At 38.7% G+C, this 23,491-nt stretch overlaps 1 non-coding gene across 1 annotated transcript; it reads right to left on the reverse strand.

Moving 5' to 3' along the window:
- Window positions 1-214: 214 nt before the first annotated feature.
- On the reverse strand, window positions 215-318 carry LOC148577977 (small nucleolar RNA R71). Its single transcript, XR_015903461.1, has one exon. It is a non-coding gene; the product is annotated as a small nucleolar RNA R71 (small nucleolar RNA).
- Between the last annotated feature and the right edge of the window lie 23,173 nt (window positions 319-23,491).

Consider the following 23,491-nt stretch of genomic DNA (forward strand, 5'->3'; position numbering starts at 1 on the left):
CCCCAATAAACATTTAACCACCTTCCTGAGAATATGTGACACAGTGAAATCTAATGGTTTTCATCCTGACGCCTATAGACTGCTCTTATTTCCATTCTCACTCAGGGACAAGGCAGCCAAATGGATGGAATCTTTCCCAAGGGAAAGCTTGACAACTTGGGAAGACGTGGTGAACAATTTCTTAGCAAGATTTTACCCTCCTCAACGAATCAATAGGCTGAGAGCTGAGGTCCAAACTTTCAGGCAACAAGATGGTGAGACTCTATATGAAGCATGTAAGAGGTTCAAGGACTTAACAAGGAGGTGTCCACCTGACATGTTCAACGAATGGGTGCAGCTGCACATTTTCTATGAAGAGCTCTCTTATCAGTCAAAGAAGGCCGTAGACCATTCATCTGGAGGATCTTTGAACAAGAAGAAGACCATTGAGGAAGCCATAGATGTCATTGAAACAGTAGCAGAGAATGACTACTTCTATGCTTCCGAAAGAGGGAATACAAGAGGAGTAATGGAGCTAAACAATGTAGATGCTCTGTTGGCCCAAAACAAGCTCATTACCCAGCAGCTGGCTGACCTCACCAAGAAGATGGAGATGAACCAAGTAGCAGTAATCTCCACTTCATCAACAATCCAAGAAGGAGTGAATGAAGAAGCAGAGGGGAGTCAGGAGCAAGCCAACTACATTGGGAATTCACCAAGGAAAAACCATGATCCATACTCCAAAACCTACAACCCTGGATGGAGAAACCACCCAAACTTTGGGTGGGGAAGTGAGCAAGATCAAAACCAAGACCAGAGACGTTACAACTCCAACAACAATGCCGCTCACCAGCAATTCACACAGAGGACATCTCAATACCCCCACAATAACACTTCTCCACATACTTATCAAAACCAAAATAGCACATCTGCTCCGAATCACCCATCAATTGATGACAAGCTCTCTAAGATCGAAACCTTAATTGAAGGAATATGCAGAGACATTCGAGACAGTAAAGCATTCAGAGAGGAAGTGCAGTCAAACATGCAGAATCAAAATGCTGCCATCACGAAACTGGAGACACAAATCAGCTATCTGTTTAAGCAGCTTCCTAACCACAATTTTTGCTATGATGCCCATTCAAGCAAAAGGGAGGAGTGTCAAGCTATCACACTTAGGAGTGGGAAGGAACTGAAGGAACGTCCCCAAAAACCACAAGAAGAAGGCTCAAATGAAAAGGGAGAAGAGCAAGATGGAGTTCAACCCCCACGTCAAGTCTGCAGAAAGAAAAAAAGATACCCCAACTGAACATCTCAAGAGCTCCATATCCCCAGCTATTGAAGAAAAAGGAAGATGACAACCAGTTCTTGAGATTTTTGGAAATCTTCAAGAAGCTACAAATCAACATACCCTTTGCTGAAGCCACAGAACAAATGCCACTCTATGCCAAGTTTTTGAAGGAGCTAATGACTAAGAAGAGAAGCTGGAAGAACAATGAGATTGTGATACTAACTGAAGAGTGCAGTGCTATCATTCAGCATAAACTACCTCAGAAACTGAAGGATCCTGGGAGTTTTCAGATCCCTTGCATTATAGGAGAAATCACAGTAGAGAAGGCTCTTTGTGACTTAGGGGCCAGCATCAATTTGATGTCAGTAGCTATGATGAGAAAGATGAAAATTGAGGAGGCTAAACCAACAAAAATGGCCCTACAACTGGCAGACCGATCGTTCAAATTCCCTCACGGGATAGTAGAGGATTTGCTAGTAAAAGTGTGAGATTTCATATTTCCAGCAGATTTTGTGGTGCTGGACATGCAGGAGGACGCCAAGACCTCCATCATCTTGGGAAGGCCATTCTTGGCCACTGCTGGAGCTGTCATTGATGTTCAGAAGGGTGACCTCACCCTGAGATTACACAATGAAAAGATGACATTCAATGTGTTCAAGGCCATGAGTTATCCACCAGAACAATTGGGGGAATGCATGAGGTTAGATGCACTTGAGGATGAAGTGCAGGAGAATTTTGAAGAAGAAGAACCTGAAGAGGACGAGAGATTGGTGGAGGAAGAATCTGAATCAAGTGAAGAGGTAGCCACAGCAGAAATACATATACCAGATGCACCAAAGGAAGGGAACGAAAAGTCAGAAGCACCTAAACTTGAACTCAAAGCACTGCCACCCACTCTCAAATATGCATATCTAGGAGAAAATGAAAACTATCCAGTGATCATAAATTCATCCCTCAGTCAAGATCAAGAGGACGAGCTACTCAAGGTGCTGCGGGAGCATAAAGATGCCATTGGATGGACCCTTGCTGACTTGAAGGGAATCAGTTCAGCCATATGCATGCATAAAATACTGTTGGAAGATGATGCCAAGCCATCCATTCAATCCCAAAGAAGGCTGAACCCAATCATGAAGGAAGTGGTACAGAAAGAGGTTATGAAGCTTTGGCAAGGAGGGGTCATATACCCAATTTCGGACAGCCCTTGGGTTAGCCCCATACATGTTGTGCCAAAGAAGGGAGGAATCACTGTGGTTACCAATGAGAAGAACAAGCTCATACCTACAAGAACCGTCACAGGATGGCGGATGTGCATAGACTACAGGAAACTCAATGAGGCTACACGAAAGGACCATTTTCCCCTTCCATTCATGGATCAGATGTTGGAAAGACTTGCAGGGCATGCATATTATTGTTTTCTCGACGGTTATTCAGGATATAACCAAATAGTGGTTGATCCGAGAGACCAAGAGAAAACCTCATTTACTTGTCCGTATGTAGTGTTTGCCTATAGGCGCATGCCATTTGGATTATGTAATGCCCCTGCAACTTTCCAACGCTGCATGCTTTCTATCTTTTTAGATATGATAGAAAAATTCATTGAAGTTTTTATGGATGATTTCTCGGTATTCGGAGATTCTTTTCCTAGTTGCCTACATCACCTCGCCTTGGTATTGAAAAGATGCCAAGAGACCAATTTGGTCTTGAACTGGGAAAAATGCCACTTCATGGTGACAGGAGGAATAGTCCTTGGTCACAAGGTCTCTCACCAAGGCATTGAGGTTGATAGAGCTAAAGTAGAACTTATTGAAAAACTACCCCCACCCAGTGATGTTAAGGCAATTAGGAGTTTTTTAGGGCATGCTGGTTTTTACAGAAGGTTCATTAAAGATTTTTCAAAGATAGCCAAGCCCTTAAGCAATCTCCTTGTATCTGATACACCATTTATCTTTGATGAAACATGCATGCTAGCATTTGCACATTTGAAAATGAGGTTATCCTCTGCTCCTATCATTTCCCCACCTGATTGGAACCTACCATTTGAATTGATGTGTGATGCATCTGATTTTGCAGTTGGGGCAGTGTTAGGACAAAGGAAAGATAACCTAGTTCGTGTGATATACTATGCTAGCAAAGTCCTTAATGAAACTCAAAGAAATTATACCACTACTGAAAAGGAGTTGCTAGCAATAGTTTTTGCATTTGACAAATTTAGATCATACCTCATTGGTGCTAAAGTGATTGTTTTTACAGATCACACAGCACTTAAATATTTGTTTGCCAAGCAAGAATCAAAGCCAAGACTAATAAGGTGGATCTTACTGTTGCAGGAATTTGATATTGAAATCAGAGACAAGAAAGGAGTGGAGAACAAGGTGGCAGATCACCTATCCAGAATCCCTCATGATCAAGGTGGAGAAAATGATACAAATGTGAACGAGCTCTTCCCTGATGAGCAGTTGATGACAGTTCACAAAGCACCATGGTTCGCAGATATTGCAAATTTCAAGGCAACTGGGGCATTACCCCCAGGGATCAATAAACATCAAAAGAGGAAGCTCATGAATGATGCAAAATACTTTGTCTGGGACGAGCCATATCTCTTCAAGAAATGTTCAGATGGAATCCTTAGAAGATGTGTTTCGGAAGAGGAAGGGAGAGAAGTCCTGTGGAACTGCCACGGTTCATGTTATGGCGGGCACTTTGGAGGGGACAGAACTGCAGCAAAGGTGTTACAAAGCCGATTCTTTTGGCCCACCCTTTTCAAGGATGCCAAGGAACTAGTGAAAAGCTGCAATGAATTCCAAAGATCTGGAAACCTGCCCAAAAGAAACGCCATGCCACAAAATTTTATCTTGGAACTGGAACTGTTTGATGTGTGGGGAATAGATTTCATGGGACCATTCCCAACCTCATATGCAAACAAGTACATCCTGGTAGTAGTGGATTATGTTTCCAAGTGGGTAGAGGCTATTGCAACCCCAACTAATGATAACAAGGTAGTCATGAACTTCCTCAGGAAGAATATCTTTAGCCGGTTTGGAGTCCCAAGAGCCCTCATCAGTGATGGAGGGAGCCACTTTTGTAACAAACCACTAGAAGCTCTCCTCCTACGATATGGGGTAAAACACAAAGTAGCCACACCTTACCACCCTCAAACGAGTGGGCAAACTGAGATATCCAACAGAGAACTAAAGAGGATCCTGAAAAAAATTGTGGGTGCATCTAGAAAGGATTGGTCGAAGAAGCTGGATGATGCTCTTTGGGCATACAGAACAGCATTCAAAACTCCACTTGGAATGTCTCCATATCAACTGGTCTATGGGAAGGCTTGTCATTTACCACTGGAGCTGGAACACAAAGCTCTCTGGGCTATCAAGATACTAAATTTTGACAGCATTGCTGCTGGTGCAAAAAGGATCTTGCAGCTGCAAGAGATGGAGGAATTCAGGTCACAAGCCTATGAAAACACTAAGATGTATAAAGAGAAGGCAAAGAGAAAACATGACTTGCATCTTGCGCCAAGGAGTTTCGAAAAGGGGCAGCGAGTACTCCTTTACAATTCTAAATTAAGGCTGTTCCCAGGAAAACTCAAGTCAAGGTGGTCCAGACCTTTCATGGTTACGAAAGTATCACCATATGGCCACATCGAAATCACGGATGAAGGGTCAGAGAGGACTTTTACAGTGAATGGACAAAGACTCAAGCATTATCTGGGCAACATGGGGGAAAACCCCAGAGTAAAGTACCATCTCAAGTAATTAAGAACTCGTCGAGCTAGCGACGATAAAAGAGCGCTCTTTTGGGAGGCAACCCAACCTCAGGTAGTTTCACTTTCATCTTTATTTCAATAAAAAAAAATTCACAAGTCGTTTCCCCTGTATTGTAAGGAGCTAAGTTTGGTGTTCCACACCAGAACAATCCAAGAGTGATGGTGTAATTCTAAGTTTGGTGTTCCACCAAAGGACATTGGTTAGAATTACACTTCACTCCAAAAGAACATTGCTAGCTCCATCCAATCAAGAGAAACCACTTAGATGTAGTTAGACTATAGGTTATCATTGTTTTGTTAACAAGATATGGGGTTCGCTGCATATGTGTAATGATTGGACTGGGCAAGGAACTAAGTTTGGTGTTCACACACCAAATTGAGTTCAAAAAGCACCAGCATACATGCAAGCTAACTATGTCTCAAGTGCTTTGGGAACAAGCAACTTCCAGTAACCTTGCAGGAACTTTATGAGAAAATAGTGCACCTCCACCCAAAGAAGCTAGGCAGCAAAAAATAGGATGATGACAAAGAGAGAGGGCAACCAGAAATCATCACCCAAAGGTTATATTGTTACTTAATTCCATTGTACTCAGAAGTGTTGAAAGTTGGAAGTCTGAATGCACTTTTGATTTGTAGTTACTCGTAGTTTAACCTTTTTTAAAATTCTGCCTTTTAGGTTCTGAATAGGTCTATTTGTGCTAGTCTTTATGTCACTGCATCCTTACTTAACTTACTTGTATGCTTGTCCCTTTTGAATTTAATGAAGAGAGAATGATTATTTTTAAAAGACCAGAGTAGAGTTCATAATGTGGAAGTGCATTCATGAATCTTTGGGGTAGTCATAAGTAGCTAAGTTGGTTCAACCACAAGGCTAGGAGGACAACTATCTATCCTGAATACTTGACTTTGGATATACCCATGAGACTAAGTAGATGACAAGATCCTAATAAGAAAAAAGGGAAAGAATAATAGAAGTGAAAAACAAAAGAAAAAGAGTAAGCAATAAGGCTAGGCACCAATGGTTTGGACCTTGAGACAAGTGTCTGTGGTGCTCCTGTGTGAGGGATCTACTTGGATGAATAAGCTCTCAGGGGTGCTTTATCACTTGGTAACTTGGGTTAACTAACCCGGGATTATCAGCTGAAAATCCACTATCAAGAGTAACCCTCACTACAGAGCATTTAGTAACCCAAAGAGGTGCTGGACACCAAGGTCTCAAGAAAAGAAAATAAACAAACTATATGCCTGTGGTGTGTATGTATGGGGGAGAGACTTGAGGGAGTAAGTCCTTAGGGGTGCTTCAACACCTAGCACCTTGAACCAACTGGTTCGGGAGTGTTGGCTGAAAACTTATCTTAAAGAGTTGCCCCCTTACAGAGCACTTAGCCTAAATAACACAAATAACCCTTGAAATAACAATAAAAGGGTCAATGAATAAAAGTCTCATGGGATATAGACAAAGTAAGTGTTTAGGGACATGATAAAGGTCTGAAAGCCAGTAATGGAATGAACCTAAGTTGCTATGCATGAAACCACCATAAAATCAGTAACATAACTTCCACAAGAATGACTCATTCCTCTAGATATTCCATTCATCATTCTCTTGTTCCAGTACTTGCTTAGGGACAAGCAAGCTTTAAGTTTGGTGTTGTGATGCCAGGGCATCTTGGCCAGTTTCACTAACCTTTTCTTTATTGTTTTTAGGGTAGTTTCATGCATTTCTTTAGGAAATAAGCTAGTTTTGGGTAGATATTCACCTACACCTTGATTCAAGCATACATTGTGCATTTTACATTATTTCATGAGGATTTTGCATGAATTTATTGACAAATTGTATGCTGCATTACCCATGACTTGGACTAGAACTTTGATGCACTCTGTTGCTTGATTTCAGGACCAAAGGAAGCAAGGAAAGGGAGGTAACTTGCAAGGTTAAATGAGAAAAGTGATTGCCAATGACACTCTCAAAGCCATCATTGCCCACGTTAAGAGTCACGTTAACTTAGTTAACGTGAACTCTAACGTGGAAAAGGAAAGTTGAGCCAACGTTAGTGACACTTAACATTGTCACTAACGTTGGCAAACACTCATGAGTGGCCACGTTAGAGCCCACGTTAACCTAGTTAACGTGGCCTCTAACGTTAAAGGGGGAAGAGAAGCCAACGTTAGTGACATTCAACATTGTCACTAACGTTGGCCTAAGGATGCAACACACCACGTTAACTCCCACGTTAACTTGGTTAACGTGGGAGCTAACGTAAGAAGTGAGAGTTGTCGACAACGTTAGTGACACTCAACATTGTCACTAACGTTGGAAGCAACCACACAACCCCCCAAGGAGCCACGTTCACTTCCACGTTAACTTAGTTAACGTGGAAGCTAACGATGAGGAATGAATGATGAGCCAACGTTAGTGACACTCAACATTGTCACTAACGTTGGGATGGCTAAGAATGGCCACGTTAGAGGCCACGTTAATCTAGTTAACGTGGACTCTAACGTGAGAACTAGGGGCACATTGGAACGTTAGTGACAATGTTGAGTGTCACTAACGTTCTCGAAGGTTGGCAAGGCTACGTTAAAAGCCACGTTAACCTAGTTAACGTGGGGTCTAACGTGAGGCAAAGGGGTACAATGGAACATTAGAGAAAATGTTAAGTGTCACTAACGTCCTCGAACTTATACTTTCACTAAATGTTAACACCCCTAACGCCCTGAGCTGAAGTCTCTGCCCACTTAGCACTTTCTCTCTGCAAGTAAAGCCAAGCCCAAATGAAAAAAAGAACTGCTTCAAATTCAAGATCCAAAGGCCCAAGACTTGAAGAGCCAACTAGAAGCTGAGAGAAATAGTATATATAGGAGTAGCTTTGAATTGTTAAGGAGCTCTGGAAGCTGGAAAAAGGAGAACTACTCTCTGTATTTTATCTTCTCTGTATTTTCTAGTTTTAGGATGTATTCTCCATCTTTGTTTTCATTTTCAAGAGCTATGAAAAACTAAACCCCTTTCATTGGGTTAGGGAGCTCTGTTGTAATTTGATGGATCAATACTAATTTTCATTATTCTTCTTCTATCTTTTCTCTTGATTTTACTTGAAAGCTTTCGATCTTCATCCAATTGAGTAGTTATCTTGGAAGAGAAGCTACTCAAACTTGGGTCTCTTTTGAACCTTGAAAGAGGAATGAAGAGATCAAGCTAGAAATGCTTTCTCATACTGGACCAAATTGGGTTTGGATGGGTATGTGACTATAACCCTCTCAATACTTGATTTGGGAAATGCATGTGGTATAATCAGTGACCATACTTCATCTCTTCTCATGAGCAATTGACCAAGGAATTGGCTATTGATCAAGATTTGAGAGATTGAATTGCAAGAAATTGTAATTCAATCACTTAAGATTGCCAAGGAGATCAATGAGTGCATTGATTGAGGAAGAGATGAAAATGAACTTGATCCGGAGAATTGCAACATCTCCTAAGCCCAACGAACTCCCCATCTCTGATCTTACCCATTCTCTTTAATTTCTGCCATTTACTTTTATGAGCAAATCCCCCATTCCCATTTACAATTCTGCAATTTATTTTCAGTCATTTACTTCCAATCCTTTAATTCTAACATTTACTTTTCTATTATTTACATTCCCGCCATTTTATTTTCTGCAATTCTCAACCCAAATTCTGGATTCACTCAAATAGAACATTCTTCTAATTAAAGTTGCTTGATCAATCAATCCCTGTGGGATTCAACCTCACTCTATTGTGAGTTTTTACTTGACGACAAATTCGGTACACTTGCCGAAGGGAGATTTGTTGTGAGACAAGTTTTCCACGCATCAAATGCTCACAGCGTTGGATCCTTTTTACCCTTGCCTTTTGGTTTAAAGGGTTATTGGCTTTTTCTGCTTGCTTTTTCTTTTTCTTTTGCCATTTTTTTTCGCAAGCTTTGTGTTTTTCACTGCTTTTTCTTGCTTCAAGAATCAATTTTATGATTTTTCAGATTATCAATACCAATTCTCTTTTTTCATTATTCTTTCAAGAGCCAACAGTTTTAACATTCATAAACTTCACTATAATAAATATGCATTGTTCAAGCATTCATTCAGAAAATAAAAAGTATTGCCACCACATCAAAATAATTAAACTATTTTCAAGATAGAATTTGAAATTCATGTACTTCTTTTTCTTTTTTAGAAAACATTTTTCATTTAAGAAAGGTGAAGAATTCATGGAATCATTCATATCTTTAAGACATAGACACTAGACACTAATGATCATGTAATAAAGACACAAACATAGACAAAACATAAAACATAGAAACCGAAAAACAGAAAAATAAGAACAAGAAAATTAAAGAACGGGTCCACCTTAGTGACGGCGGCTAGTTCTTCCTCTTGAAGATCCTATGGAGTGCTTGAGCTCCTTTATGTCTCTTCCTTGCCTTTGTTGCTCCTCTCTCATGGCCTTTTGGTCCTCTCTGATTTCATTGAGGACAATGGAGTGCTCTTGGTGCTCCATCCTTAGTTGCTCCAAGCTAAAACTCAAATCTCCTAAAGAGGTGTTGAGTTTCTCCCAATAGTTGTGTGGAGGGAAATGCATCCCTTGAGGCATCTTAGGGATTTCTTGATGAGGGACTTCCTCATGCTCTTGTTGAGGTCCATGAGTGGGCTCTCTTGTTTGCTCCATCCTCTTTTTAGTGATGGGTTGTCCTCTTCAATGAGGATGCCTTCATCTATGACAATTCCAGCTGAATTGCATAGGTTACAGATGAAATGAGGGAAGGCTAACCTTGCCAAAGTAGAGGGCTTGTCCGCCATCTTGTATAGTTCTAGAAGTATAATCTCATGATCTTCTACTTCCTCTCTATTCATGATACTATGGATCATGATAGCCCGATCCATTATAACTTCAGACCGGTTGCTAGTAGGAATGATAGAGCGTTGGATGAACTCCAACCATCCCCTAGCCACGGGTTTGAGGTCAAGCCTTCTCAGTTGAACCGGCTTGCCTTTGGAGTCTCTCTTCCATTGAGCTCCTTCCACACAGATGTCCATGAAGACTTGGTCCAACCTTTGATCAAAGTTGACCATTCTAGTGAAAGGGTGAGGATCTCCTTGCATTATTAGCAAGTTGAATGCCAACCTCACATTTTCCAGACTGAAATCCAAGTAATTCCCCCGAACCATTGTGAGCCAATTCTTTGGGTTTGGGTTCACACTTTGATCATGGTTCTTAGTGATCCATGCATTAGCATAGAACTCTTGAACCATTAAGATTCTGACTTGTTGGATGGGGTTGGTGAGAGCTTCCCAACCTCTTATTCAAACCTCACGTCAGATCTCCGGATATTCACTCTTTTTGAGCATGAAGGGGACTTCGGGGATCACCCTTTTCTTGGCCACAACTTCATAGAAGTGGTCTTGATGGATCTTTGAGATGAATCTCTCCATCTCCCATGACTCAGAGGTGGAAGCAATTGCCTTTCCTTTCCTCTTTCTAGAGGTTTCCCCGGACTTAGGTGCCATTAATGGTTATGGAAAAACAAAAAGCAGAGATTTTTCCCACACTAAACTTAAAAAGTTTGCTCATCCTCGAGCAAAAGAAGAAAGAAAGTAGTAGAAGAAGAAGAAATATAGGAGATAGAGAGGTGTTTTGGTTTTGGCTAAGGGGGAGAGGGATTTAAGTGTTTATGATGTGTGAAATTGAAGGTGGTAAGGAGGGGTATTTATAGTGTAAGAGAGAGAAGGAAGTCGTGTATGAAGGGGTTGGGTTTGGGAAAGAAATGTTTTGAATTTCAATGGTGAGGTAGGTGGGGTTTTATGATGGATGGATGTGAGTGGTGAAGAGATTATGGGGAAGAGGGTAGGACTTGATAGGTGAATGGTATTTGGGGAAGAGGTATTGATGTGATTGGTCAAGGAATTCTGCTCCCTTCACCTTTCTGGCATTGAAATGCCCTCTGTGTGACATTTCTGGCGTTTAACGCCAGCTAGACACCCAGGCGCCCTTTTCTGGCGTTAAATGCCAGTCTGGCTGCCAATTTTGGTATTTAACGCCCAGAATGCTGCCAGACTGGGCGTTAAACGCCCATTCTGCTATCCTTACTGGCGTTTAAATGCCAATAAGCTTGTCTTCTAGGGTGTGCTATTTTTGATGCTGTTTTTTTATTCCGCTTTAATTCTGCAGCTATTTTTATGACTTCACGTGATCATCAACCTAAAGAAAACATAACATGACAATGGAAAACAAATGTCTATAAAATTAAATATTATTAAATAACATTGGGTTGCCTCCCAATATGCGCTTCTTTAATGTCAATAGCTTGACAGTGAAGCTCTTAGAGAGCTTCACAGAGACTCAGAGCTTAATGGTGGCCTCCCAACACCAAACAAAGAAGTTGAGTGTGGGGGCTCTATTTGACTCTGTATTGAGAGAAGCTTTTCATGCTTTCTCTCTTTGATTACAGAAGAAAATCCTTGAGCCTTAAACACAAGGTAGTCCTCATTCAATTGAAGAACTAACTCTCCTCTGTCCACATCAATTACAGCTCTTGCTGTGGCTAGGAATGGTCCTCCAAGGATGATGGAATCATCCTCATCCTTCCTAGTGTCTAGGATTATGAAATTAGCAGGGATGTATAGGCCTTCAACCTTCACTAAGACATCCTCTACAAGTCCATAAGCCTGTTTCATTGATTTGTCTACCATCTCTAGTGAGATTCTTGCATCTTGTACCTTAAAGATCCCTAGTTCCTCTATTACAGAGAGTGGCATTAGGTTTATTCCTGACCCCAGGTCATATAGAGCCTTCTCAAAGGTCATGGTGCTTATGGTACAGGGAATTAAGAACTTTCTGGGATCCGGTTTCTTCTGAGGTAATTTCTGTTGAACTAAAGCATTCAATTCATTGATGAGCAATGGAGGTTCATCCTCCCAAGTCTTATTACCAAATAACTTGGCATTCAGCTTCGTGATTCCTCCTAGATACCGATGAAGGGATTTTTGATGGCTTAGAATTCACAAATGAATTCTCGGTTCAAGTATAGTTTCTAAACCAAACAATAGTCCTTCCATACAAAAGATTGTTTGTCACTAAAACAAATCCCTAAATTTATAAATCGAAGTATTTGAACCTCGGGTCGTTCTCCCTAGGAATTGCGATGAAGTGTCTTGTTATTGGTTATGAGATATTTTGGTGTTTCGGGATAAGAAACAAGAAATGTAAGTGGCAAAGAAAATAAACTAACAACTATGAAAGCTCCTGGCAAGGTTATGAGAATTGGAAGATCTATCCTCATTATCCTCCTCAATTGTGATGAGAATTGTCCATTGCTACCACTTAGTTAACCTCTAACCATGGAGGAAAATCAAGTGAATGAATCAACTTGATTCCACAAGTCCTAGCCAACTTCCAAGGGAAAGACTAGCTTTAGTGGTATCCAAATCAATTAGCAACTTCTAATTGTCAATCAACAAAGGAATTAGATAATTCAAGTGTCACTAATTACTCTACCTAAGCCAAGAGGAACAAAATCTAACTCATATCTAAAAGAGGCATTTCAACAAACACATAGAAGGCATTAAAGGTAAACATTATTTATTGCAATAATTAAAGGAATCTACAACTACAAAAGCAAGAGACTAACAATTGAAAGGCAAAATAATTATGAAACAACAAAGAACTTACCAATTGTATTGAAGGAGAAATGTAGATCTACAAGAGAGAGTTCATAAACTACAACTAACAATACAAAGGAATTACAAGAGAAGAAGAGTTCTACAACTACAAGAGAGCAATTAGGGAAGAAAAAGGAAAATTAGAAGAGAAGAAGAAGTAGATCTAGATCTAAAACCAAATCCTAATTCTAGAGAGAAGTGAGAGCTTTTCTCTCTAGAAACTAACTCTAACTACATCTAAAACTTGAACTATGACTAATGATAAAAGTATGTTAATTTCCCTTCAATCCTTGACTTAAATAGAATCAGAAATGAGTTGGATTGGGCCCACAAGGCTTCTAAAATCGCTGGCCACGAGTTGCATTAAGTGAATCATGTGCAACCATCGGCGCATACGGGTACCGTGCGTCTGTGCGCCCCTATCCGCGATACAACTATAAATAATCTTATATGATTTTGAAGCTCCGGATGTTAACTTTCCAACGCACCTGGAACCGCATCATTTGGACCTCTGTAGCTCATGTTATGGTCGATTAAGTGCGAAGAGGTCGGCTTGACAGCTTTTGCGATTCCTTCATTTCTTCATGAGTTCTCCATTTTTTTCATGCTTTTTTCCTTCATTCTCTTGATCCAATCTTTGCCTCCTAAATTTGAAATCACTTAACAAACATATCAAGGCATCTAATGGAATCAAGGTGAATTAAATTTAGCTATTTTAAGTTCTAAAAAGCATGTGTTCACTCTTAAGCACAATTAAAGGAGAATTTACAAAACTATGCTATTTAATTGAATAAATGTGGGTAAAAGGTTATAAAATTCCCTAAATCAAACACAAGATAAACCCTACAAACGGGGTTTATCAACCTCCCCACACTTAAACCAAGCATGTCCTCATGCATAAACCAAGAAGGAAACAAATGGTATGGCATTTATTCAATGGAAACTAACTAAATGCAATCTACCTATATGCAACTATCGACATGAATGCAATTGCTTGGTCAAAATAAATCAATTCCCAAGAAGCATATATGCACAAGGGCTAAGGACTAGTAAGTCTAATTCACAATTGAATTAAGTTAATAAATATTTTTGCAAACTTGCATGAAGAGATGATCATAAGTGGAAAACATGTAATTGAGCATCAAACCCTCACCGGATGTATTTGCACTCTATTCGATCAAGTGTTTAGGGTTGATTCCCTCAATTCTCCTCTATTTCATGCTTTCTAAGATTTGTTTTTCTTCTAACAATCAACATTTATTCCAAGCATGCATACATTCATCATGAAGACTTTTCATTGGTTGTAATGGGGCTAGGGTCACGGTAGGATGCATATTTGGTCAAGTATAGTTTCTAAACCAAACAATAGTCCTTTCATACAAAAGATTGTTTGTCACTAAAACAAACCCCTAAATTTATAAATCAAAGTTTTGGAACCTCGGGTCGTTCTCCCTAGGAATTGCGATGAAGTGTCTTGTTATTGGTTATGAGATATTTTTGTGTTTTGGGATTAAAAACAAGAAATGTCAGTGGCAAAGGAAATAAACTAACAACTATGAAAGCTCTTGGCAAGGTTATGAGAATTGGAAGTCCTATCCTTATTATCCTCCTCAATTGTGATAAGAATTGTCCATTGCTACCACTTAGTTAACCTCTAACCATGGAGGAAAGTCAAGTGGATGAATCAACTTGATTCCACAAGTCCTAGCCAACTCCTAAGGGAAAGGCTAGCTTTAGTGGTATCCAAATCAATTAGCAACTTCTAATTGTCAATCAACAAAGGAATTAGATAATTCAAGTGTCACTAATTACTCTACCTAAGCCAAGTGGAACAAAATCTAACTCATATCTAGAAGAGGCATTTCAACAAACACATAGAAGGAAGTAAAGGTAAACATTATTAATTGCAAGAATTAAAGGAATCTATAACTACAAAAGCAAGAGATTAACCATAGAAACACAAAACAATTATGAAACAACAAAGAACTTACCAATTGCATTGAAGGAGAAATGTAGATCTACAAGAGAGAGTTCATAAACTACAACTAACAATACAAAGGAATTACAAGAGAAGAAGAATTCTACAACTACAAGAGAGCAATTAGGGAAGAAAAAGGAAAATTAGAAGAAGAGAAGAAGTAGATTTAAATCTAAAACCTAATCCTAATTTTAGAGAGAAGTGAGAGCTTCTCTCTCTAGAAACTAACTCTAACTACTTCTAAAACTTGAACTATGACTAATGATAAAAGTATGTTAATTCCCCTTCAATCCTTGGCGTAAATAGTATCAGAAATGAGTTGGATTGGGCCCACAAGACTTCTAAAATTGCTGGCCACAAGTTGCATTAAGTGAATCATGTGCAACCATCGGTGCATATGCGTACCGTGCGCGTGCACACCCCTATCCGCGATGCAACTATGACAAATATTATATCATTTTGAAGCCTGGATGTTAGCTTTCCAATGCAACTGAAACCGCATCATTTGGACCTCTGTAGCTCAAGTTATGGTCGATTAAGTGCAAAGAGGTCAGCTTGACAGCTTTTGCGATTCCTTCATTTCTTCATGAGTTCTCCATTTTTTTCATGCTTTTCCTTCATTCCCTTGATCCAATCTTTGCTTCCTAAATCTGAAATTACTTAACAAACATATCAAGGCATCTAACGGAATCAAGGTGAATTAAATTTTGCTATTTTAAGTTCTAAAAATCATGTGTTCACTCTTAAGCACAATTAAAGGAGAATTTACAAAACCATGCTATTTTATTGAATAAGTGTGGGTAAAAGGTTATAAAATTCCCTAAATCAAACACAAGATAAACCCTAAAAACGGGGTTTATCAACCTCCCCACACTTAAACCAAGCATGTCCTCATGCGTAAACCCAAAAGGAAACAAAGGGTATGGCATTTATTCAATGGAAACTAACTAAATGCAATCTACCTATATGCAACTATCTACATGAATGCAATTGCTTGGTCAAAATAAATCAATTCTCAAGAAGCATATATGCACAAGGGCTAAGGACTAGTAAGTCTAATTAACAATTGAATTGAGTTATTAAATATTTTTGCAAACTTGCATGAAGAGATGATCATAGGTGGAAAACACGTAATTGAGCATCAAACCCTCACCGGTTGTGTTTGCACTCTATTCGCTCAAGTGTTTAGGGTTGATTCTCTCAATTCTCCTCTATTTCATGCATTCTAAGATTTGTTTTTCTTCTAACAATCAACATTTATTCAATGCATGCATACATTCATCATGAGGACTTTTCATTGGTTGTAATGGGGCTAGGTCACGGTAGGATGCATATTTGGTCAAGTATAGTTTCTAAACCAAACAATAGTCCTTTCATACAAAAGATTATTTGTCACTAAAACAAACCTCTAAATTTATAAATCGAAGTATTGGAACCTCGGGTTGTTCTCCCTAGGAATTGCGATGAAGTGTCTTGTTATTGGTTATGAGATATTTTGGTGTTTCGGGATAAGAAACAAGAAATGTAAGTGGCAAAGGAAATAAACTAACAACTATGAAAGCTCTTGGCAAGGTTATGAGAATTTGAAGTCCTATCCTTATTATCCTCCTCAATTGTGATGAGAATTGTCCATTGCTACCACTTAGTTAACCTCTAACCATGGAAGAAAGTCAAGTGGATGAATCAACTTGATTCCACAAGTCCTAGCCAACTCCCAAGGGAAAGACTAGCTTTAGTGGTATCCAAATCAATTAGCGACTTCTAATTGTCAATCAATAAAGGAATTAGATAATTCAAGTGTCACTAATTACTCTACCTAAGCCAAGAGGAACAAAATCTAACTCATATCTAGAAGAGGCATTTCAACAAACACATAGAAGAAATTAAAGGTAAACATTATTAATTGCAAGAATTAAAGGAATCTATAACTACAAAAGCAAGAGATTAACAATAGATAGGCAAAACAATTATGAAACAACAAAGAACTTACTAATTGCATTGAAGGAGAAATGTAGATCTACAAGAGAGAGTTCATAAACTACAACTAACAATACAAAGGAATTACAAGAGAAGAAGAATTCTACAACTACAAGAGAGCAATTAGGGAAGAAAAAGGAAAATTAGAAGAGGAGAAGAAGTAGATCTAAATCTAAAACCTAATCCAAATTCTAGAGAGAAGTGAGAGCTTCTCTATCTAGAAACTAACTCTAACTACTTCTAAAACTTGAACTATGACTAATGAGAAAAGTATGTTAATTCCCCTTCAATCCTTGGCTTAAATAGCATCATAAATGAGTTGGATTGGGCCCACAAGGCTTCTAAAATCGCTGGCCACAAGTTGCATTAAGTGAATCATGTGCAACCATCGGCGCGTATGCGTACCGTGTGTGTGCACACCCTTATCCGCGATGCAACTATGACAAATCTTATATCACTTTGAAGCCACGGATGTTAGCTTTCCAACGCAACTGGAACCTCATCATTTGGTCCTCTGTAGCTCATGTTATGGTCGATTAAGTGCGAAGAGGTCGGCTTGACAGCTTTTGTGATTCCTTCATTTCTTCATGAGTTCTCCATTTTTTTCATGCTTTTCCTTCATTCCCTTGATCCAATCTTTGCCTCCTAAATCTGAAATCACTTAACAAACATATCAAGGCATCTAATGGAATCAAGGTGAATTAAATTTAGCTATTTTAAGTTCTAAAAAGCATGTGTTCACTCTTAAGCACAATTAAAGGAGAATTTACAAAACCATGCTATTTCATTGAATAAATGTGTGTAAAAGGTTATAAAATTTCCTAAATCAAACACAAGATAAACCCTACAAACGGGGTTTATCAACCTCCCCACACTTAAACCAAGCATGTCCTCATGCTTAAACCAAGAAGGAAACAAAGGGTATGGCATTTATTCAATGGAAACTAACTAAATGCAATCTACCTATATGCAACTATCTACATGAATGCAATTGCTTGGTCAAAATAAATCAATTCCCAAGAAGCATATATGCACAAGGGCTAAGGACTAGCAAGTCTAATTCATAATTGAATTGAGTTATTAAATATTTTTGCAAACTTTCATGAAGAGATGATCATAGGTGGAAAACATGTAATTGAGCATCAAACCCTCATCGGATGTGTTTGCACTCTATTCGCTCAAGTGTTTAGGGTTGATTCTCTTAATTCTCCTCTATTTCATGCTTTCTAAGATTTGTTTTTCTTCTAACAATCAACATTTATTCAATGCATGCATACATTCAACATGAGGACTTTTCATTGGTTGTAATGGGGCTAGGGTCACGGTAGGCTGCATATTTGGTCAAGTGAGCTTGAGATTTGAATCTTTGATAAGCTTAGACTTCCCACCTAGCCTATGACATCCTATACAATTCAAAACTAACCTAACTACCCATTCTTCTCACTTTTTCACATACTCATGCATTCTCTTTTCTTTTCACAACTCATATGCATTGATTCTTATTGAACTTTTCTTTAGGGCATTTTGTCCCCTTTTTATTTCTTTCTTTTCCTTTTTCTTTATTTCTATATTTTTTTCTTTTCTTTTCTTTTCATTTGTTTTTTTTTATTTTTTTTCTTTTATTTTTCTCATTTTTTTTCCTTTTTCAATAAGGTATATACAAGGGTATCAATGCATATGGTTTTACATTTGATTAATACATGAGCATGCACCCAATTCCCAAATATTTACAACAAAAATATAAAACTACCCTTTTATTCAACCAATGTTCCCAATCTCCCCAAACTTGAATATAAAACACTCTCACTAGCCTAAGTTAATCAAATATCCAAATTAGGACTTTTATTATTTTTCGCTTTAAGGCTTGTAATGTGCTAAAATTATGAACAAACGGGTTAAGCGTAGGCTCAAATTGGCTAACAATGGAAGATAAAAGGTAAGGCTATTTGGGTAAGTGAGATAATTGAAATGATGGCCTCAATCATATAAATGCATGAATACATAAAATAATGGAAATAAAGAATCAAACAAATCAAAGATCACAATCATAGAAAGAGAATAATGCACACAAGAAGGAAGATAAGTGATTATAAGATGTAACCATACAATTAGGCTCAAATCTCACTTGCTTGTGTTCTTAGCTCAAAAACATGATCCACAAGATATATAATCCAAGCAAGTTCTATGAAAAGTTTTCACTCAAATTAATTGGTGCCCTATAGATAGAAATCTTGAAGAACCTCATTATTTTGACCAAGCTTATTATGTATATATATGCAAAATTAAGAAAATACAACAAAAATCCTAAAAAGTGTTGACATTAGAAACTTGTCACCCAAAATTGCCGACCGGTCGGACGACCTCCCCACACTTAAAAGTTTGCACCGTCCTCGGTGTACTCAAAGATGAGCAAGGGGGTACGGCGACTCTCCAGATTGCTACCTTCAGCTAGTAGATCAACCGGCTGCTGCGTGTTCTTTCTTTTGCTTCCGGTTTTGCTTGTGGTACATCAATCATGTAAAATAGAAAGTAACACCATAAGATGAGAAAATACAAAGCAAGGAAGCATACATTGTTGGAATGAGGTAATAATCACTAGAATTGCGTGAGTGAATTAGTGTGACATTAGGAAAATAGGGATGTGAGTTCTAAATTAGGCGCCTTTTAGAACACACATTAGCATAAAAAGTTTTGTCACAAAAGGGGCATGCACTTTACTCATTTTAGTGTGCTTGAGATACTTTAAGTGAACTTGTAAGGTAAAACAAGCATTAAAGAATCATGAAGGCATTCAAGCTATAAGCATATGAATGCATATGATCGTGAAATACAATGTATTAGGGTAAATGCACACCATCTAATGTCAAGAGATTGCCTAATCAAAGAATAGGGTTCAAATCACATGGTGGCCAAATCATGCAATTCAAGAAGAGTTACAAGCTCGAAGGCAATTCTCATCACTTGGTATTCTTAAAAGGTAAGCATGAAAAACTCAAAACTAAGTAGCAAAATATAACCTCAACAATAGAATCCAACAAAGATTATAAACATAATGATGTTAAGATAACATCCCTTTTTAATACTCAGCAGCAATTAATGGTAAACAAGAATAACAATCCAACACTTACAATGAAAAAGAGAAAGTGAAATGAAAACTAACTAAATATAACTAATCAACTAACTAACTAACTAATTAGTTAACTAAAATAAATAGTTATCAATGGTGTTTGGGAGTGTTGGATGAGGGGTAGAAGAAGGGAAGAAGAAAGGAGAAGGAAAGAAATGGAAAGAGGAGAAGAAAAGAGATGTGTTGAAGGAAGGACATCCGCGCGTACGCACGCATGGCGCGCACGCGAAGATGGTGGTGCAATGGACGCGACGCGTACGCGTACATGGCGCGTACGCGCGAGTGGTTTTGTGCCAAAGGCACAATGCGCGCACAACGTTCGCATAACTCTCGAGTTTTTGGCTTGGGGTGAAATTTCTCAATCCACGCGTACGCGTACATGGCGCGTCCACGTGGGTAGGTGAAAATGCTTGATGCACGCGTACACGCACAGTGCGCGTACGCGCGGATGGTGCTCTGTTTTTCAAAAAAATTTTCCCATGTTTCTGCACCAATCCAAGCATTCCAAACCTCCAAACAGCTACCAAAACACCATAAAACCTTATTTAACATAATAAACTACCAATTAGACTCAACAAACTCAACAAAATATGAAATTAAGCTAATTCTATTAGTATGTACAAAAGAGGAAAAAATGAAAAGAGTTTACCATGGTGGGGGTGTCTCCCACCTAGCACTTTTGTTTATTGTCCTTAAGTTGGACTTATGGGGAGCTCTTCTCAAGGTGGCTTGTGCTTGAATTCATCTTAGAACTCCCACCAATGCTTGGTTCTCCATTGTGCCCCAAGATTCCTCATGGATTGAGCCAAGTCTTGATGGAGTTCTTCACAAGTTTGGGGCTCCCGAAGTTGGTCCTCTTCTTGTAATCCGGGATCCCACACTTTGTTTTCACACCCATCTTGAGGTTGATCATCATTATTAGTCCATCTGGGTGGTGAACAAGATGAATTCTCTATGAAGTGCCCAACAATCCTCCTAGACCCATCTAATTGAGAACTATTCCAACCTTTGTATTCAACTCTTGAAGTATCAACCATAATGAGCCTTGATTTTCAACGCCAACCACGAAACATCTTTCCCTTACGCTTCATCCCACAAAGCATCCTAGGTTGACCATCCATTTCAAGCAAGCCATACTCAAGTGGGACAATAAAGCTAATAGAAAAGAATTTTACCCACTCAAGTGAAGGAGTAGATGGTAACCTAGGTAAAGAAGCTTCTAAGGGTCTTGACAAAGCGTATCCAACTCCTGTCTTCCTTTTTCTAAGGATCTCCACCTCCTAACAAGATCTCTTAATCTCAATCCTTTGTTTAACAATTTTATCTAAACCTTTTCCCTTACTCAAATCATAAATGGGAGGGTGAGAAAATGTTACCTCCACAACGCTTTCAAATCCAACGGGAGAAGGTTCTTCATGCTCAAAGGATTCTTCACCACTAAGCTTTGATGCTTGGTCTTCATCACCAAGGGAACTCAATTCTTGCTCTATCCCATCCAAGTCTTCATAAGGGGTATGCCTTGGAGGTTGTGCACATTCATCCTTAGCATCAAATTCATTCTTCTTGGAGGGGGTTTCTTCAACTCTATGTTCCCAAGGAAGCTCTGCATCTCCTAAGTCTTCTACCACTTCTTCCTTGTCTTCAACAATTAAAGCTTCCAACAATTGTTCCAATACAAAGCAACACCCCTCATTCTCTACCAATCTCTCCTTTATGTTATGCTCTTCATTTGATTCTCCATATGTAGCCATGGGAGTTCCTTGAGTGTTCAAGCATTGGGATACTAACCGGTTTATCACCTCGTCCAAGGTGGCCGTAAATTGTTCCACATCCCTCTTCATCTCTTCTTTTCCTTGAACAAGAACATCAAGGATGTCATCCATTGGAGGTTGGGGTGGATGGAAGGGTTCATTAATTTGGGGGAAGGGTTCATGGTAGGAAGGTGGTTCTTCTTGGTAGAGTTGTGGTGGTTCAATAATTTCCACTCTTTCCACTTGTTGCACAACACACTCCATGGTTTCTTGAAATTGATCCAATGCTTCCTTGAGACGATCCCTTGACTCTTGTTCCTCTTGAATGTCATGAGTAGGATCATATGGCTCTTGGATCAATGGACATAAGTATTCTTCCATGGAAGGTTGTGGTGGAAAGTAGTATTCATCTTGTGGTTGAAAATTTTCATACATTGGAGGTAGTTCATCTTGGTAATAGCATGGAGGGGGTAGCTCTTAAAAATATTGATGTTGGAATGGTGGTGACTCTATATGTGGTTCATATGGCTCATATGGTTGTTGTAATGGTGGATATGGATGAGGGTCATATGAAGGTGGTTGGTGAAAAGGGGCTTGTGAGTATGTTTGAGGGTTATGTTGAGGATATGGCTCATAGACATCTGGTGGTGGTTCTTGAAAATCACAAGGAGATTCACCATAGCCATTTGATTGATATGCATCATAAAATGGCTCTTGTTCATAGTGCAATGGTGGTGGTTGTTGCCATGAAGATTGATCATATGCATATGGCTCCTCCCACCTTTGATTGTCCCATCCTTGATATACATCCTTATTGTAGCTCCTATTTCCTACAACATAGTTGTAATCACACATATTGCCAAAGTGAGAATTCATGATGAAAACAGAAAATAATGACAAAAGCTAATAAGAAATAATGAAACAAAGTCCTGAAACTAGCAAAAACTAGCAAGCAATCTAAAAATCAAGCTATTCACAATATTCACATATATACAATAACCAATAACACAGCACTATTGTAATTCCCCGGCAATGGCGCCATTTTGATGAAGGGATTTTTGATGGTTTAGAATTCACAAATGAATTCTCGTTGCAAGTATAGTTTCTAAACCAAACAATAGTCCTTTCATACAAAAGATTGTTTGTCACTAAAACAAACCCCTAAAATTTATAAACCGAAGTATTGGAACCTCGGGTCGTTCTCCCTAGGAATTGCGATGAAGTGTCTTGTTATTGGTTATGAGATATTTTGGGGTTTTTGGGATAAGAAACAAGAAATATAAGTGGCAAAGGAAATAAACTAACAACTATGAAAGCTCTTGGAAAGGTTATGAGAATTGGAAGTCCTATCCTCATTATCCTCCTCAATTGTGGTAAGAATTGTCCATTGCTACCACTTAGTTAACCTTTAACCATAGAGGAAAGTCAAGTGGATGAATCAACTTGATTCCACAAGTCCTAGCCAACTCCCATGAGAAAGACTAGCTTTAGTGGTATCCAAATTAATTAGCAACTTCTAATTGTCAATCAACAAAGGAATTAGATAATTCAAGTGTCACTAATTACTCTACCTAAGCCAAGAGGAACAAAATCTAACTCATATCTAGAAGAGGCATTTCAACAAACACATAGAAGGCATTAAAGGTAAACATTATTAATTGCAATAATTAAAGGAATCTACAACTACAAAAGCAAGATATTAACAATAGAAAGGCAAAACAATTATGAAACAACAAAGAACTTACCTATTGCATTGAAGGAGAAATGTAGATCTATAAGAGAGAGTTCATAAACTACAACTAACAATACAAAGGAATTACAAGAGAAGAAGAATTCTACAACTACAAGAGAGCAATTAGGGAAGAAAAAGGAAAATTAGAAGAGGAGAAGAAGTAGATATAGATCTAAAACCTAATCCTAATTCTAGACAGAAGTGAGAGCTTCTCTC

This window comes from Arachis ipaensis, chromosome B1, assembly GCF_059453495.1.
Source record: "Arachis ipaensis isolate K30076 ecotype BB chromosome B1, ASM5945349v1, whole genome shotgun sequence".
NCBI classification, from domain to species: Eukaryota; Viridiplantae; Streptophyta; class Magnoliopsida; order Fabales; family Fabaceae; genus Arachis; species Arachis ipaensis.